Genomic DNA, 16,693 nt, shown 5'->3' on the forward strand with positions numbered 1-16,693 from the left:
CGATATTTCCAAAATTTGAAACAAAGGGATTACATGACAGAATGGATCCACAGATTGAAGGAGAGTAAAGGATCAAAGGTGGCTTTAATTTATCCAGCCTGGGAAACTGGTTAAAGAATACCCACAGTGGTAAATCTGAGAGTTAGACAAGAGAGCTAATGGATGGGGATGTGTAAACCATATGATAGCACAGTAACTGGATGCAATGATAGATGGAGTGCAGACTGAAAAGGGGTAGGATGGAAAAGTCATATGAGGAGAAACAAAGAACCCACAGGAAAAGCTAGCAGAGCCATAAGTGGAGGTCAACTACTATTTAGGGAAAGCTGAGAAAGAAGTAATATGTTTTCAGAAGGAGTATGGAATCAATAATAAAGAAACCAAACTGAAAGAGTGATCAAAAATAATGAACAGCTTAATACTAGCAAAATGGTGATCACTGCCAAGCTCATGAAGGGCTACTTAAGTTAAATGGTAGCACTGTTGTGTCCTGTTAATAAAAAATAATAATGATGACATATCTTCCATTGTCCTTTTGTTACATATGACTCTTCACATAAAATATTCTTCTCTAGAGGACCAATCAATAAAATAAAGTAGTTTTATATATAAAACTGGGTTATATATGACTATATAAAGCAAAACTCATTTTATATGGTAAAGTTCAATGTATCTTAGTCCTTCATTCCTGCTCTGAAAAATTCATATAACAGCAATATGGTCCTGTTTTTAATCTCACCTCTGAATTATTTCTTGATTTAGAGTATCATTACATGTAATAATCAGGTGTTCTGTTTAGCCATTAGGATTTAAAGAAACTTACTGGGAGGAAAAAAAAAAGTATGTAGTATACCAGGAAAATCAGCTGTTACCTTTGATAATTGACTTTTTTAAAGAAAAAATCTGACTGTGGCTAGTCATATCCTTCAACTGAATTCTACAAATGTGGGGTTGGATGGATTTTCACACATGGCAGTAACCAATTTCCTTTTGGTGCTGATCTGAATCAGTGAGTGCTGCTGCTACTGTGGGAACAGTAACCTCATTTGAATCCAGTCTATAGGAATAGGAATAAGAACATAAGGAAGACATAAAACCCAACTATTTAGACTATTCACTCAGGTTCATTCTTCTTTGGGCATTTTCTCTAGGACATGAAGTGGGTGAGACTCTTAAGATCTCAACGAATCACAAAGACAGATCCTTTCATCAACTATATCAGAATCACCTAAAGAAATTTTTCTAGGGATATATTTGGTGTTTCATGCCTCAGACATTTTAATTTAGTATATCTGGGGCAGAGTCCGGGAGACTACACTTTTAAAGATCTCTGCAATCTTTTTAAGGTCTGTTGCACAGTAAGGGTCAGAAACTAATGAATATTTTACATGCCAAATTTCCTTAAAATCTCAGGACCTTAACATTAACACGAAACAAATAAGAAAACTGAAACTCTGGAAAAGTAAGTAACTTGCCTAAGTTTACTGAATCAGAACTTCTGTCTAGACCTTGGGATTGATAGTACTTTATACTGCAATTGCCTTCCATGGAAATAGTCCTCTAATTTTGTTTATCACCTTCTCAATAGACATTTCTCTGAACTATGGATTCCTACACCAAACATACCCAACTCTACCATGTTCTTCTAAAACTTTCACCAAGATCTTACTTGCTTGCTGTTTTTTTGTTTTGTTTTTGTTTCTGTTTTGTTTTTGTTTGGAGGTTGCTATGGCTGTTGTTGTTTTGATTAATTCCCCAGTGAGGCTCACTTGAGCACAACAGGACATCTCTCGTGTGTCCTTCTCATCCCCAGTCTATTACCTGGTACCACATTCACAAGAGGTCCTCTTCCTCCTACTTTGTATATCCAAATTTTTCTAGTCACTCAGTGGTAATTGAACCAACCATCCTGCCCAACTTCTTGAGCCAAGTGTGACAACAAACTGATTAATACCAAGTTGATAATGAGTGCAAAGGAATTAGAATATCACTTTTTCCCATAAAACAAGAAAACTGAGTGTACCTTTAAGAGGCTGGGAAAAATTATAGCCCCTGAGTGCTGATAATTTTGGCTAGAAGGGCCATTTAGAACCATTTACATTTATAAAACAGCTTAAGTGTTTGCCTGGGTTCTCCAGAGAAACAGAACTATATATATATATATATATAGTTATAGTTATATAGGAGAACTCAAGGAGAACTTTATTTTAAGGAATTGGCTCACACAATTGCAGTGGTTGGCAAGTCCAAAACTGGCAGGGCAGGCTGGCAGGCTGGCAGACCCAGGGAAGAGCTGATGATGCAATGTGAATTTGAAAGCAGTCTTCAGCAGAATTTTCTCTTCTTTGGGGGAGGCCAGTCTTTTCCTCTTAAGGCCTGTAGCTGATTGGATGGAGTCTACTCACATTACAACCTGTAAATCTGCTTTACTCAAAGTCTACTGATTTAAATGTTAATCTTATCTAAAAATACCATCAAGAAATATCTAGAATAATTTTTTAGCAAGTATCTGGGTACCACAGCCTGGCCCAGTTGATACATAAAAAAACCAATCACACCTGATAATAGATAAGGACAATCCATTTTTCTTTTTTTTTTTTTTTTACAATCCATTTTTCAAATCAAAAAGATCTGATTATTATTAAGGCCCTGCCTATATCCTTGAGTGTCATTGTATCTTATGATCCAGTTCAACAAGGAATGGGGCTCTAGTAAAACATGTCTGAAGAGGACACCATACATAGCATAGAGAATTATGCTTATTTTAGAAGGACGAAGCATTGTTCTGATCATAATACAACTTTACAATCAGGAAGTCCAGAGCCTGCTAGATCAGCAACTCAAGTATATAATAATGGGTACTTTCCTCCTCCTCCTCCTCCTCCTCCTCCTTCTCCTTCTTCTTCTTCTTCTTCTTCTTCTTCTTCTTCTTCTTCTTCTTCTTCTTCTTCTTCTTCTTCTTCTTTCTTCTTCTTCTTCTTCTTTTTTGGTGGGATTAAGAAGGCAACATTATAATTTTTTCCTGATGAATCACAAATCTGAATTTCAGAGGCAAATTCAAACTTTAATAATTTGAAAGGAGTACTAAACTTGTGCATTTGAATGAATTGTAAGAAAGAGAGCATAATAAAAATGTGAGGAAAATTCCAAAAAGTATCTGATCTCCAGTTCTTTGATATCATAATATCTTAGGACCATTTTGTCTTCATTATATGATACTTAAGCAAATATTGAAGTGTTTTCCTTCAGTGAGCTCACAAAATGATTGGATCTCCCTTACACAACTTTGTTCTTATTCTGTTTATTTTTTACAAAAGAAAAAGAATTTTTGAAAACATTTTTTTGTTTGTTTGTTTGTTTGGGGACCTTCCTAGCTTACTTAAGTAAAACCTATGATAGAGGGATCCCTGGGTGGCGTAGCGGTTTAGCGCCTGCCTTTGGCCCAGGGCGCGATCCTGGAGACCCGGAATCGAATCCCACGTTGGGCTCCTGGTGCATGGAGCCTGCTTCTCCCTCTGCCTGTGTCTCTGCCTCTCTCTCTCTCACTGTGTGCCTATCATAAGTAAATAAAAATTTAAAAAAAAAGAAACAAAATGTTAAAAAAAAAAAAACCTATGATAGACTTAACGTTGAGAAGATTGAAATCTTAGAGTGTGATAAGTTTCCAGATACTATCTTTCACTTGATTTTTTAATTTATAAAACAATTAAAACTACCTAGCTTTTCTTAAGAGTGATAGCATGGAATATGGCCTCAGGAAAGTCTCCAGGGAATATCTATTTCTTTTTTATTTTATTTTATTTATTTATTCATGAGAGACACACACAGAGAGAGAGAGAGAGAGGCAGAGACACAGGCAGAGGGAGAAGCATACTCCATGCAGGAAGCCCCATGCAGGACTCAATCCTGGGAACCCAGGATCATGCCTTGAGCCAAAAGCAGATGCTCAACCGCTGAGCAACCCAGGTGTCCCAGAATATCTGTCTTCTAGCAAAGTTAACATTCATTACCTTATAATATCTGGAGGAAATCAGTCCTGGAAAGATTGGTCCTCTGGCTCCTTGGACATAACAGATGAAATATCATCACTACAGATTATAGTGCCTTGCGTCATTCTTCATATTTACTTTTCCTTTTATTTTTGGTAGGTTGAAGTAGGGGTAAGTGGAGCCTAGCAGTTGGTCACAAACCAAACAAGAGACAAAAATGGAGCCCTGAGTTCTGGGAGCAGAGTTCTTGCCAGTGTCACAGCTGAGGGACTGGAACCTAGCCTTAGGAGGGAACTGACCAAAATAAGGAGTCAGAGTAACAAGTCAGGAATTCAGGCACCAAGGAACCCGGTAGAAGTGGAGATTCTTTTTGGAGGTAAGCCATAGTAGTAAAACTGGTTTCATGCAGGGCAAAAGCCAATTTACTGATATTAAGGCATAAGACTAAAAATATACTATATGCAGGATTGAATTAATTATCATTGTATGACTCTTAAAAAAAGATATATCCCTGGAAGATGATAGCTAAGCCTGGAAATCTGAGTAATATAACTCAGAAACTGGGATACAGGAAATAACGTGGTAGGAAATGAAGAGGCCAAAACTTGAGTTAGGTTTGGAGTATGTAAGATTCAGTGAAGTAGGTCAATGGTTATATAGGTATTATGTAGAATACTTTAGCTTCAACATGCAATTTAAAATTCAATTGAAAAAATTGCTTTTAATTATAAAATAAGACTATCCTAAGTATTTTTTAAGGACAGAAATTATCTTCTCCAGATATATTTGCCCTTCATTTGTTTCTTGACCTGTTAAAAGTTACAATCCTTTAAGATATTTTGTTACCCCACTCAAGAGTATTACCAGTGCAACATGTTTTGCGTAAAACAGAAAATAGTGACAGCTTCTTTATTCCTAAGAAGGGAAACATGAAACATAGAAAGCTTGATGGAACTTCTGCCTCTACCACATTGAAATCTACTTAATGCTAGCATAGTTTAACACTATGGATGCTATATAACATACACAGTCATAAGTACACTCCCACACACATTGTTTTCTAGTTAAATAGTTCTGCACTAGCTATCCCATTACAAACAAACAAAATTTAGTTAATATATACCCTTGCTGCCACAATTTCTGCCATCATTTCAAACTAATTTAAATATTATCAGAGATGTCTGGCTGACCCAACTGGTAAGGCACCTGACTCTTGATTTCGGCTCATGTCATGATCTCAGGGTTTAGAAATCAAGCCCCAAGCTGGGCTCTGTGCTCAGTGGGGAGTCTGTTTGAGATTCTCTCCCCCTCCCTCTCCTCCAGTCTGCACACACACTCTCTCTCTCAAATAAATAAATAAATCAGTTTTTTTAAAAAGATTAAATATGTCACAATGTATGAAATTACCCAGAATACCAAAACCGTGAATAGTAGCCCTTGGACATTTAGAAGAGATCCAGAGAATTTTATAAAATCTCAAATTAACAGAACATGTAATTTTCTCCATATAACATGGAGAAAACAGAGAGTACCACAAAATCAAGTCAAGATGTAGAAGCTTGGCAGTTCCTGTGCATATGTCTTGAGCTAATTTCTATAGCAGTTCCTGTGCATATGTCTTGAGCTAATTTCTATAACTTCTTATAATATCACAGTTCCTCATTCCAATTAATGTCTTCATAAAACTCAAGTTAAACTCTAGGGTCTTGATTACTAATTGAATGGGAAACAAGGAATTATATAAATCAGCTCTACAGAATTCTTTTAATTAGCAAGCTTTTAAAAAAGATTTTATCTATTTTAAAGACAGCTAAAGAGCATTAAGTGGCAGGAGAGACAGAGGTAGATAGACCGAGAGAATCTCAAACAAATCCCTGAGCCTGACATAGGGCCTGATCTCACAGCGCTGAGATCATGACCTGAGCTGAGATCAAGATGCCCAACTGACTGAGCCACTCAGGCACCCGAGCTCTACAGATTTTTAATGGCAGCTTGAATTTCTTGCAGTTCCTTCTTTGTTGATCCTAACATTCTTTTAAAGCAATGCTCAATATCTTCATTGAAAAAGTCCATTTTTCAACATATAAAAATTTGTTTTTGGTGCCCAACTTAATAACACTAGTACCAGGTAAAGGGAAATGTTTTTGAATGTTAGCATCACTATAAATTTTATTGCTGATAAATTCACTTCTTTACCATCTTTTGAAAGAACAAATTCATATCAGAAGAAATTAAGGTGATACAAATTCAAAGGAAGATAGTAAATTATATTAATTTCATTTAAATTCCAAAAGTGCATATAAATATCCTATAATAGTGTTTTGTCATCATTAGGTTGGATTGTGGAAAAAAAAATATCAGATACCATGTCAATATAAATTTAATATTTGTTCTTAGCTGTCAGTGCAGATATATTAGCTATTATCTTCTTTTCCTGTTTCTTTATGTTCCAGATTGATCAAAGGCTCAAAAATTCCTTCATAACAAATGAATTTTTAACAAAGTAATAAGTAAACTCTTCATAATTGGTATAACTTAATCTGTTTGTGTTTCTCAACTTTCTAAAAATTATTTGACTAATATTCAATAAAATACTAGCATTTTCTACTTACACTGAAAGTTGTAATATTAAATGCATGTAGTTTCCCAATTTTGAATTTCTCTTCAGGGTAGAGAGACCATCTTCATTTGATATAGTGTACTTTTATGAAGAAAATAGAAATATAAAATAATGTCATCAGTGTTTAATTGGGGATATATATGACCAATTTGAAGGTGGTCTTAATTTGAAACTTAGAGGAATTTGTGCCTTCAGAATATCTGATTTCTGATTATGTTATTGAACTCCTGATAGAATCTGATTTTCTCATTTTGAAAAGTAAATATTTTTGTATAAAATAACCATTATATTTATTAGTAAAAATATATGTTCTGTGATACTTACCAAGAATGACAGCACATTTATTTTGCACTAGATAAATTTACAACCTAAATAGAAGAGGCAAAGAAAATTTCCAAAAGGATTACGATACCATAACATGGTGTAGATTGTACATGTAAATTATCTGTTTATTTAAAATATCCAATTGGATTAAATTAAAAACTCCATTACCATTACCATTACAATTATAATCATAATCATAAAACAGGCATTAATAAGTATTCACAACAAAAATTCTATTGTACTGTTACTTATATGATTTGCTATATTTTATTTTTAATAGTAACCATGTCAGATCACTAACCTACTTAGAATATTGAATATCAGTGACCTTAAAATGTAGCTAGTATAAAAGTTGTCCTAATAAAGCACTGATATTTGTCTTCTTTGAATAATCAGAATTATTATATATAACACTCACATAGAAGCTGCTAATAAGTCACCGAACCCACATTTCTTCTTCCTGGACACATGGCTTTAGCATAAATTTCTCAGGCTACTACAGAAATTGATTTCCAGATCATGGACTGTTATGTGAAAGTGATATTAATCACTTCTGTACCTGGCCTATACAAACATCTCACAAGTGCTCCCTGATGTTCTTTCCCCTTCTAGCTTGATGGGTCCAAGATAAAAAGCCGAATGACCTAGGAAACACTTGTTAAAGATGGCAGAGTCTCAAACAGCCTGGAAAACTGTGTTTGAAGGTTATCCAGTTACTCTGACATCTTTTCCCTATGCTATTATTGCAAGAGCAAGAAATACTTTTCTCTTCATTAGCTCATATGTATGTGTGTGTGTATGCATATATCTATGTATACTTATAGGAGATATTTAAATTAAGTATCTAAATGTAAATGAGGTACTTATCATTTTTTAGGGTTTTTTCCCCTAAAACTAAAATTGCAATATACAGTTACATGTAATAACTTAAGAAAAATGCTTAGCACAGAGCTCAGCACATAGCACTCCATGTGTATTGTCTGTCATTGTTACATAGAGCGAGATATGTATTATTTTCCTTTTAATTCTTTGGCTTTAAAAATAACTTGGCTATATATATATATATATGGTTTTAGTTTATTTATTCTGGCATTTAGCATTAGAATAAAATCAGTGACCTTAAGATATACTTGATATTCAAATCATTATTCTGGATTAGGATAATTATCATTAGGATAATTATCAAATACAATAGATAATATTTTTAGCTGAATTCATGTAAAATAATAATGTAGATACTCTTTCTTAAAAGAGATTTTTGAAATGGCTTTTTCAATCTAGGATTACTCAGAATTTATACCTGTTTATCATACAAAGTGAAGAAAGGAAATTTATTATATAATACTAAACTATTTCCTTTTGTATGGTTTAAGGCAAATGTCTCTTTTGGCATGACTGAGATATGCCTCCTCCTTGTCTTTGTCTTCAAGGCTCTGTGAATAGAATGTGAAGAGTGAAGCAGGAATAGAGACCCACCAAAAGAATTGCCTAAATCTTATTCCTGAGAAAAGAAAATCCTTATTCACTTTCTCAGCTACCTTCTGACAAAGATAAGTCTGAAATCTTCCAGGACTCACCTCATGCCTAGAATGTAACCAATGCCCCCTGGGTTGGCTCTAGACTTTCTCTTTGTCCCGTTTCCAAATTTAAAGACACACACACACACACACACACACACACACACACAAACTCACACACACACACACTCATACCTGGCCTTAGCTTTCTTTCCCACTCTCTTTAGGTCTTATGACACTCATGCAAAAAATCTTAGATCAATCCAGTAATCAATCCATTTTCATTGACCCCTGTAGAATATTCCCATAGGAGGGACCATTGGAGACATGCAAGACTAACTTCTCACATAAAGCATAAGGAAATAAAATCCAAATATGTTAGTTGTGGAATTACAATAAAGACCCAAATCACATCTTATAATTCAGAGGTTTTTCCAAGTCACTGTAAAATTTTCATATACTTCTGGCCTTAAAACCTAAATATTTTTTGCTTATCTATTCAACTGAGTTCAGTAATTACCTAACCTGAATTAAGAAGATCAAGAGAGTATTGAAGACTATTGTATATGGCTAGGAAATAGGATGAGCAAGCATGACCTACTTTAAATTAGAGATTCAACATATAAACCTAACTTAGTTGCAACCAAGACCTGACATTAAATATAAACATACCAAAAAAGAGAGAGAGAGAGAGATCAAATACACAGAAAAAAAAAAATGATGCCTACCTTAAAACAGTAAATATAGAGCAAATTTCATTATGGTTCCCACTGATTTATAACTTCAATATACATATCAAGAAAACAACACATGTATGAAAAGATGAGATCTGTATTTTATCCAAGTCTTTCTGGCAAGAAGTTCTTGCTTTCAGTAACATCACTACCTGAAACCAAAGAAGTAGACAGGAACTTCCTCTCTCTTTTCTTTTTTCAAAACTACCCACTAATCTTTTAATTAAAAGTGAATGATGGAGAGATGGCAAGTGAGCAGGAGAAACTGAAGAACACAGCCTCCTTATGTATTTGAACAACCCTAATCAGTCTGCATATCTCTCAGGGAGATCTGTATTAGTTACATGGAATCTAATCCACTCTACTAAAGCTGATGCCCTCAACCACCATGGTTGGCTCTAGTTCATAATGCTTGTAGACATAGGTTGATAAAATATATTACCTAAGAAAGAAACTTCTAGAAAGATTTTATATATTCTAGGATGCTAACATTTTAGAGGATGATTTTATGCCAATTTGGGATTTAAATAATGGAAAAACTCTGATTTTCCTGGAAGCCTCTAAACTTAAGTCCCAGTATTTAACTAAAAATTTTCCTCTCAATTTAATAAGTTGTCTTTTATCTTAATTATAAAAGTACTATTTTGGTAATAATGTATAGGAATATCCAGGCATATATAGTGCCAGCAAGTTAAAAAAAAAAAAAAACAAGGAATTAAAAGGAAAATAATACATACCCTACTCTATGTAACAATGACAGACAATATACAGAGAGTGCTCACTATGTGCTGGACACTGTGCTAAGCATTTTTCTTAAGTTACCACAGTGATTCCATGTAACTGTATATTGTAATTTTATTTTTGAGGGAAAAAAAACCTTCAAAAATGTTAAGTAGCTCACCCACATCTAAATATTTAAGTATCCCCTAAGTCTCTGATGCTTACAATCCATTAATCTTACAATTATTCACTCTCTTTCTATCCTCTCCTGTTTTCAAGTGCCCTCCAAGGCCAACTTATATTTCAAGACATTAGATTTCATTCATTTATTAAACAAATATTTATCTCATGTTTATAAATGTTTGGTCCTCTCCAAGGTGCCTGAGTCCTGTCAGAGAGCAAAATAAATAAGGACTTTGTCCTCATCAAGTCTTACACACATTTCCTTACATCTAAGTCCCATTCCCTCACTTTCCTCTCCCTTTATCATACAAATCATACAGAAGAAGAGAAAGCAATGTGACTATGGAAGAAGAGATTATAATGATGCACCAGAAGCCAGGAAAGATCATTTGCCACCAGAAGTTAGAAAGAGTAAGGAACGAAAAAACCTCCAAAGGGACCTCTAACCTCAGGAACTGGGAAAGAGTGAATTTCTGTTGTTTAAGCCACTAAGTTTGAGGAAATTTGTTATAGAAGCAATAGGAAACTAATACACAGAGGAAAGTAAATTAAAGTCACAATTCTAAGATCATCCTCTAAATGATTATATAAAAACTGTCTCTTTTTTATTTTAATTCCAGTATAGTTAACATATAGTGTTATATTAGTTTTAGGTGCACAATATAGTGATGCAACAATTCCATACATCACCCAGTGCTTATCATGACAAGCGCACTACTTAATTCCCATCACCTATTTCACCCATAGCCTACTCACCTCCCTCTGGTAATCATCATTTTGTTCTCTATAATTAAGAGTTTATTTCTTGGCCTCTCTCTCTCTCTCTCTTTCCTTTCCTCATTTGTTTTGTTTCTTAAATTCCACATATGAGTGAAATCATATGGTATTTGCCTTTCTCTGACTGACTTATTTCAGTTAGCATTATGATCTCTAGTTCCATCTACATCATTGCAAATGTTAAGATTTCATTCTCTTTTTAATGGCTAAATAATATTCCATTATATATATATGGAATTACACACACACACACACACACACACACAAAGCACATATATGTACCATATCTTTTTCCATTCATCTATATATGGACACTTGTGCTACTTAAAAACTGCTTTTTGCATAAATATTAATTCTACACAAATGCTCTTCTTAGTTATCAGTATAACTACACTCAGAGAAAGAAAAAAACATATTGGAATTTTTTCACTAAGCATTAATTCGTACCAAGTACCTTGTATATTTTGAGAGATTATCTTTATATCACCACTTCATAAATTGTTGCTAAAACAGTCTATTGGGAGACATTAGATATGAGATCCAGGAATAAATGATATCTTCTTCAAATATTTTATTAATTTCCTCAACTGCATTGTTTTGTGATCATAAATTACTGTCAGGTAAGCAAAATTATTTGCCCCTGAAAAATAAGAAATATGAATGTCTTCAGAGTGAGGGCTGAGTATGTGAAAAGGTTTTCTTCTTTAATAAAAGCAAAATCAGGGCAGCCTGGCTGTTTCAGTGGTTTAGTGCCTGCCTTCAGCCCCAGGCATGATGCTGGAGACTCAGAATTAAGATCCACATCAGGCTCCCTGAATGGAGCCTGCTGCTTCCTCTACCTGTGTCTCTGCCTCTCTCTGTCTCTGTGTCTCTCATGAATAAATAAATAAAATAAAATAAATAAAAAGAAATAAAAGCAAAATCAGAGGAAGAAATTCCCCTTCTCTTTCAGAGGATGTGGTCATGATTATTTTTCAGCAATGCCTGGAATTACTGAAGCCATTTTGGAAGCATGAATGATTTGTTGAGTGCAGCAGAATGCAGAGAGAAACCACTGAGCACATGGGTCATATCATTGAGCTGCTGAACCAACCATGACACCACTCTGCCTGCAAGTGTACTTTGTGTTCTCTGATGTAATTAAGTTCCACTTTCAGTTGTATATTATTCAATTATTTGAAGCTGAAGATTTCCCCATTTAGATAGTGATCTTACAACAGTGCCATTTATGTTCATTGTTTCTGACTAATTATTCACTCAATGACAAAATGATACAATAGAACCCTTATTCATATTGAACAATTAACAAGGGCTTGATTGAATGCATTTTAGTTTCCAAAGAAATAACGTGGAAGCAGATATTTAATTATCCATTATCACTTTGAGGAATTTTTTTGCACATAAGGAATCAATTTATGTTGCTATGATGATTTCAGTTGACACCTTTATTGAATACTGGTAGTGTTTGCTAGATACCACACTGAAATGGATAAATGGGCAATGGAGTCTTCACAAAGGACAAATATATCCTGAGTTGGCTTGGTATTTTCATACTGGTGGCAAAATAAACTGTATTTCCTTTTTTTGTAAGACTGCTCTGAAAATGGAAGACATCTTAACATTTTGGCATATGTTCAGTGAAGTGATGAACTATATGACCCCACCCCAGACCTACTGCCATGTTGGCTCTATATCTACCAATCCAACAAAGATCTTGTTTGAAATTTTGCATAAGCACAGGTTTAAATATAGGACAGTTAATATATCTATCAGTTCTTTAAGTAAAGCTAAAATTAAATCTTTTGCACAGTGTTCTTAGAAGAATACATGAGCTTACATAAGAAAGCTAATAATTCAACAGAAGATGGTTTATTAATAAATTGATGATTTATCTTAAAACATATTTTTTTGTTATTGTTTTGTAACACATAATAAAACCTTTAAGGAAACAAGGCATTGTTTTTGTTGTTGTTGTTGTTGTTTGTTTTTTGTTTTTTTGTTTTGTTTTGTTTTGTTTTTTTCTTTTAAGTTGTTTCCAGAGCTTTTCCTGTGAAGGGATCATTTAACCTTCTAATTTAGGCACCATATGGTATACCATATTATGTAATGAAACATTCTGAATTTTACAGTCAGAAATTCAAAATTTAGTCTCAGCTCAACTTATCTCTTAGTTGCTTAGCCACCCCAACCTCCACTTTTGCATATAGTTGGAATAATCAAAATAATGATAAATTATCTGAAAGATTTGTTTTGGGGACCCAGTAATGAAGTATGTGTAATGTCTTTGCAATTGTTAAAGTTCTATAAACATACTTTTTGGCTTTTTTAGTTTTTAAGACTACTGTTGCAGTAATCATAACAATAAAATCAATGTGGTGAGAGTTGATGTCTTATTTATAGTAAGAAACTGAGTAATCAAACTATGTCTTATAATAGCATAAAAATGACCAACTGGGAAAATGAAATATTTATAAGTACCCTTAAGATACTTATAAAATGAATAATTTTCCTTTTCTAGTAAGAGTGAAATAAATCAGGGGCACCTGGGGTGGCTCAATTGGTTAAGTGTCCAACTCTTGATTTTAGCTCAGGTCATGATCTCTGGGTCATAAGATCAAGCCCTGTGTTTGTCTCTGCATTGAGTGTGGAGCCTGCTTAAGATTTTCTTTCTCCCTCTCCTTTTTCCCCTCCCATAGCACTGGTCCAGCTCTCTCTTTATCTAAAAAGAAAGAAAAAAAAAAAGAAAATCAGTAAATATATATTATCAGGCTGAAGTTTCAAAATTACTTGTTTCAAATCCTTGAGGAGAAAACATTACAGTAACAGACATTAACCTATAAGTGGCACCGAAGAAATTAAGAAAACAGCTATGAGAATATAGAGAAAGTAGGCCTCATCAGAGAGATGGAAGGCTCAGATATAGGTTCCTGAAGTTAGATATCCATAGATCTTCATGCCTTGTGCAAAATCAAAGTCTTATTCTCAAGTTTTGTGTGTAGTCAAGTTGATTTGGTACTGTCATACAAATACATGCCCAAGGATTATGGGATTATGTTGTATAAAATTTCCCAAAATAAGAGCAAGTCACAAATCTGCATCTCCTTTTTTTTACTATTAGTATTCATATATACTCATGACTTTTCAAAATTGTCTTTACTTCATTAAAATTTTATGTTTCTAAATAATGAAGCAGATATCTTATTATATATCATTAAAATGCCTAATTAATTTATGCACTCAATACTTATTGAGCAAATACTATGCACCAATCATTGCCCAAAGAGATGAAGGTAATGATGATGAACAAGATACACAATCTTTTCTCTCAAAGAACTGTAATCTAGTAGTAGTAGCACTTCTCAAATTTTAATGTTCACTCAAATTATAGAGGGAACTTTTCTAAAATGCAGATTTTAATTCAGTGGTCATATGGGGCTTTAAGACTCAATTTTCTAGTAACCTCCCAGGAGATGCTGATACTACTGGTCCAGGAATCTCACTATGAGTAGAAAGGTATCTAAGCATACAAACAAGGAAACAGGTAATTATAGTCTAGTGCATGGTGGGGAAGTAGAGGGAAGATACAACACAAAGGTGTCAATGAGATAGATGGAAAGAAAGGTATATATTGGAAATCTTCCCATGTAAAACATTTTAATAAATCATAAAGATAGTCCTTTATAGCTTTCTCTCACTGTGCAAATGCATAGAGTGAACCAAGATGGTGGCTCCCATGGATCTGGAGTTGAAGAAGGCCTCCACAAAACTTCAAGCCAAAGTTATTGACACTCAACAGAAGGTGAAGCTTGAAGACCTACAGATTGAACAGCTAAACAGAACAAAAAAACATGCACATGTTGCAGATACAGAGATTATGACTTGTGGATGAAACTGACATGTGTGAAGGTATAAGATGAATGTTTATTCTTTAGTCAAAGAAGGTAATTCACAATCAGCTGTTAGAGAAACAGAAAATAGTAGAAGAAAAGAATTAAAGAACTGGAGCAGAAAAAAATCCTACCTAGACCAGAGTATGATGGAAGCCAAGGACAACATCTGAAAGGTGATGATGGCATGAAGTTCATGAAGTGCACAGTAGGAAACATTTAGCAGAAGCCTCCTGCCCCTTCTCATTCCTGGTAAGGCCAGAGGGGCCCATGTGATGAAACATCCTTTCTTCTGTCCTGATGGACATTTTATTTGGATGATCTGGTAACCCTGTATTTTCTATGTCACTCTGATACCCTTTGATTCTAACTCTTTTTTTGTTTTGTTTTGTTTTTTGTCCTGGTTCTGATTGCCACCCCTGCTCAGGACACTCTTCTCCCCTGGGGGGTGAGTCATGAACTCCAGGACTGGGGAGATGGGATCCAGGACAGATAGGTGAGCTCTGTCTGAACCTACTAATAGTTATGCTGGTGAGACCAATAAAAGGCATCTGTTTCCCCACCCACTCTGCTTTCTCCAGCTGAATGATGAGAACAGAGGGCCAAAAAAGGAAAAGCTTTCAACCTCAGCTCTTCCTTGTCCTGTCCCCCTCCAGAGCTTTGACTGTTCTTTCTGCATTGAAGCCTTTCCTGCTTCTTCCCACCCTTCCTTTCTGTTGAATCAATCCCTCAACTTCTGAGCCTCCATGTAGATAAGGAAGAGAGGAAACCAGGGAATAGCAGAATTTAAGTGAACCTCGATGGCAGTTGGCCTAGACATTTCTTTGCTGCTTCCATCCAAATGTTTCCAAAAGAAAATGCAGTAATAAACCAACAGCACCTCCAGTGCTGTCTCCCTTTGGCCAGTGTTATAAGGTACACACTACAATCCTAAGGCCTCCTACTGGCTTAGGGGCAGTGTGTATTGGAACTGGCTTGTACTGGCTCAATAAAGTCAACTTATTAAAAAAATCATTAGAATTTTATTTCAAGCCAGTTGTGAAACACAGCCATTATTAAAAATCAAGTTATATAAATATATAATTAAATTATATTTAAAAGAAGAAGAAGAAATATTCAAAACGGACCCCTTCCTAAAAAAAGTAATGAAAAAGATAGATCACAAGTATATATGGAAAAGTAGGCATGTTCATTAAGTATGCTATAAAAGCTATAAAAATATATCCTTGTTTTAAAACATTTAACAAATTTTAAAAAATAAAATAAAATAAAAATTAAAAACATTTAACAAAATATATTCCTGATGGAGTAGAGAACTAAGCTCAATTAGAAATTATCAGGAATGTAGAAAATGTATTGAATATGCAACTAATCTAGAGATGGAAAAGAAGTTTGAGTTATAAAAGGAACAGGAAAAATCAGGAAAAAAGTACTCAATAAAATGATGATAAAATTTAAACCTTATTGTGCCTCATAAAGAAAATGAAAAGGATGGGACTCCTGGGTGGTTCAGCGGTTGAGAGTCTGCCTTTGGCTCAAGGCGTGATCCAAATTCAGGGATCAAGTCCCACATCGGGCTCCCTGCTTGGAGCCTGTTACTCCCTCTGCCTATGTCTCTGCCTCTCTTTGTGTCTCTCATGAATAAATAAATAAAATCTTTAAAAAAAAATGAAAAGGTAAGTCTGTTTCTTTTTAGGAAACTCAGTGAATGGTGGAAAACTACTGTCTCTTCATGGACATGGCTATATCTGGACTCTGAATTAATTAATAAAGGCATTTATTTATAAACTTCATCCACTGTCAGATCAATCTTCACAAAACTATTATCTTTCTTTGTTTTTAACGATTTTATTTATTTTATTCATGAGAGACACACAGAGAGAGAGAGAGAGAGAGAGAAGCAGAGACACAGGCCGAAGGAGAATCAGGTTCCATGCAGGGA

General features: G+C 34.5%; 1 pseudogene; it reads left to right on the forward strand.

Annotated features, from left to right (window-relative positions):
• The first annotated feature begins 14,585 nt into the window (after window positions 1-14,585).
• LOC100686213 lies at window positions 14,586-14,942 on the forward strand (annotated as a pseudogene).
• Window positions 14,943-16,693: the final 1,751 nt, after the last annotated feature.

The sequence above is a fragment of the Canis lupus genome, chromosome 31 (genome assembly GCF_011100685.1).
Source record: "Canis lupus familiaris isolate Mischka breed German Shepherd chromosome 31, alternate assembly UU_Cfam_GSD_1.0, whole genome shotgun sequence".
NCBI lineage: Eukaryota > Metazoa > Chordata > Mammalia > Carnivora > Canidae > Canis > Canis lupus.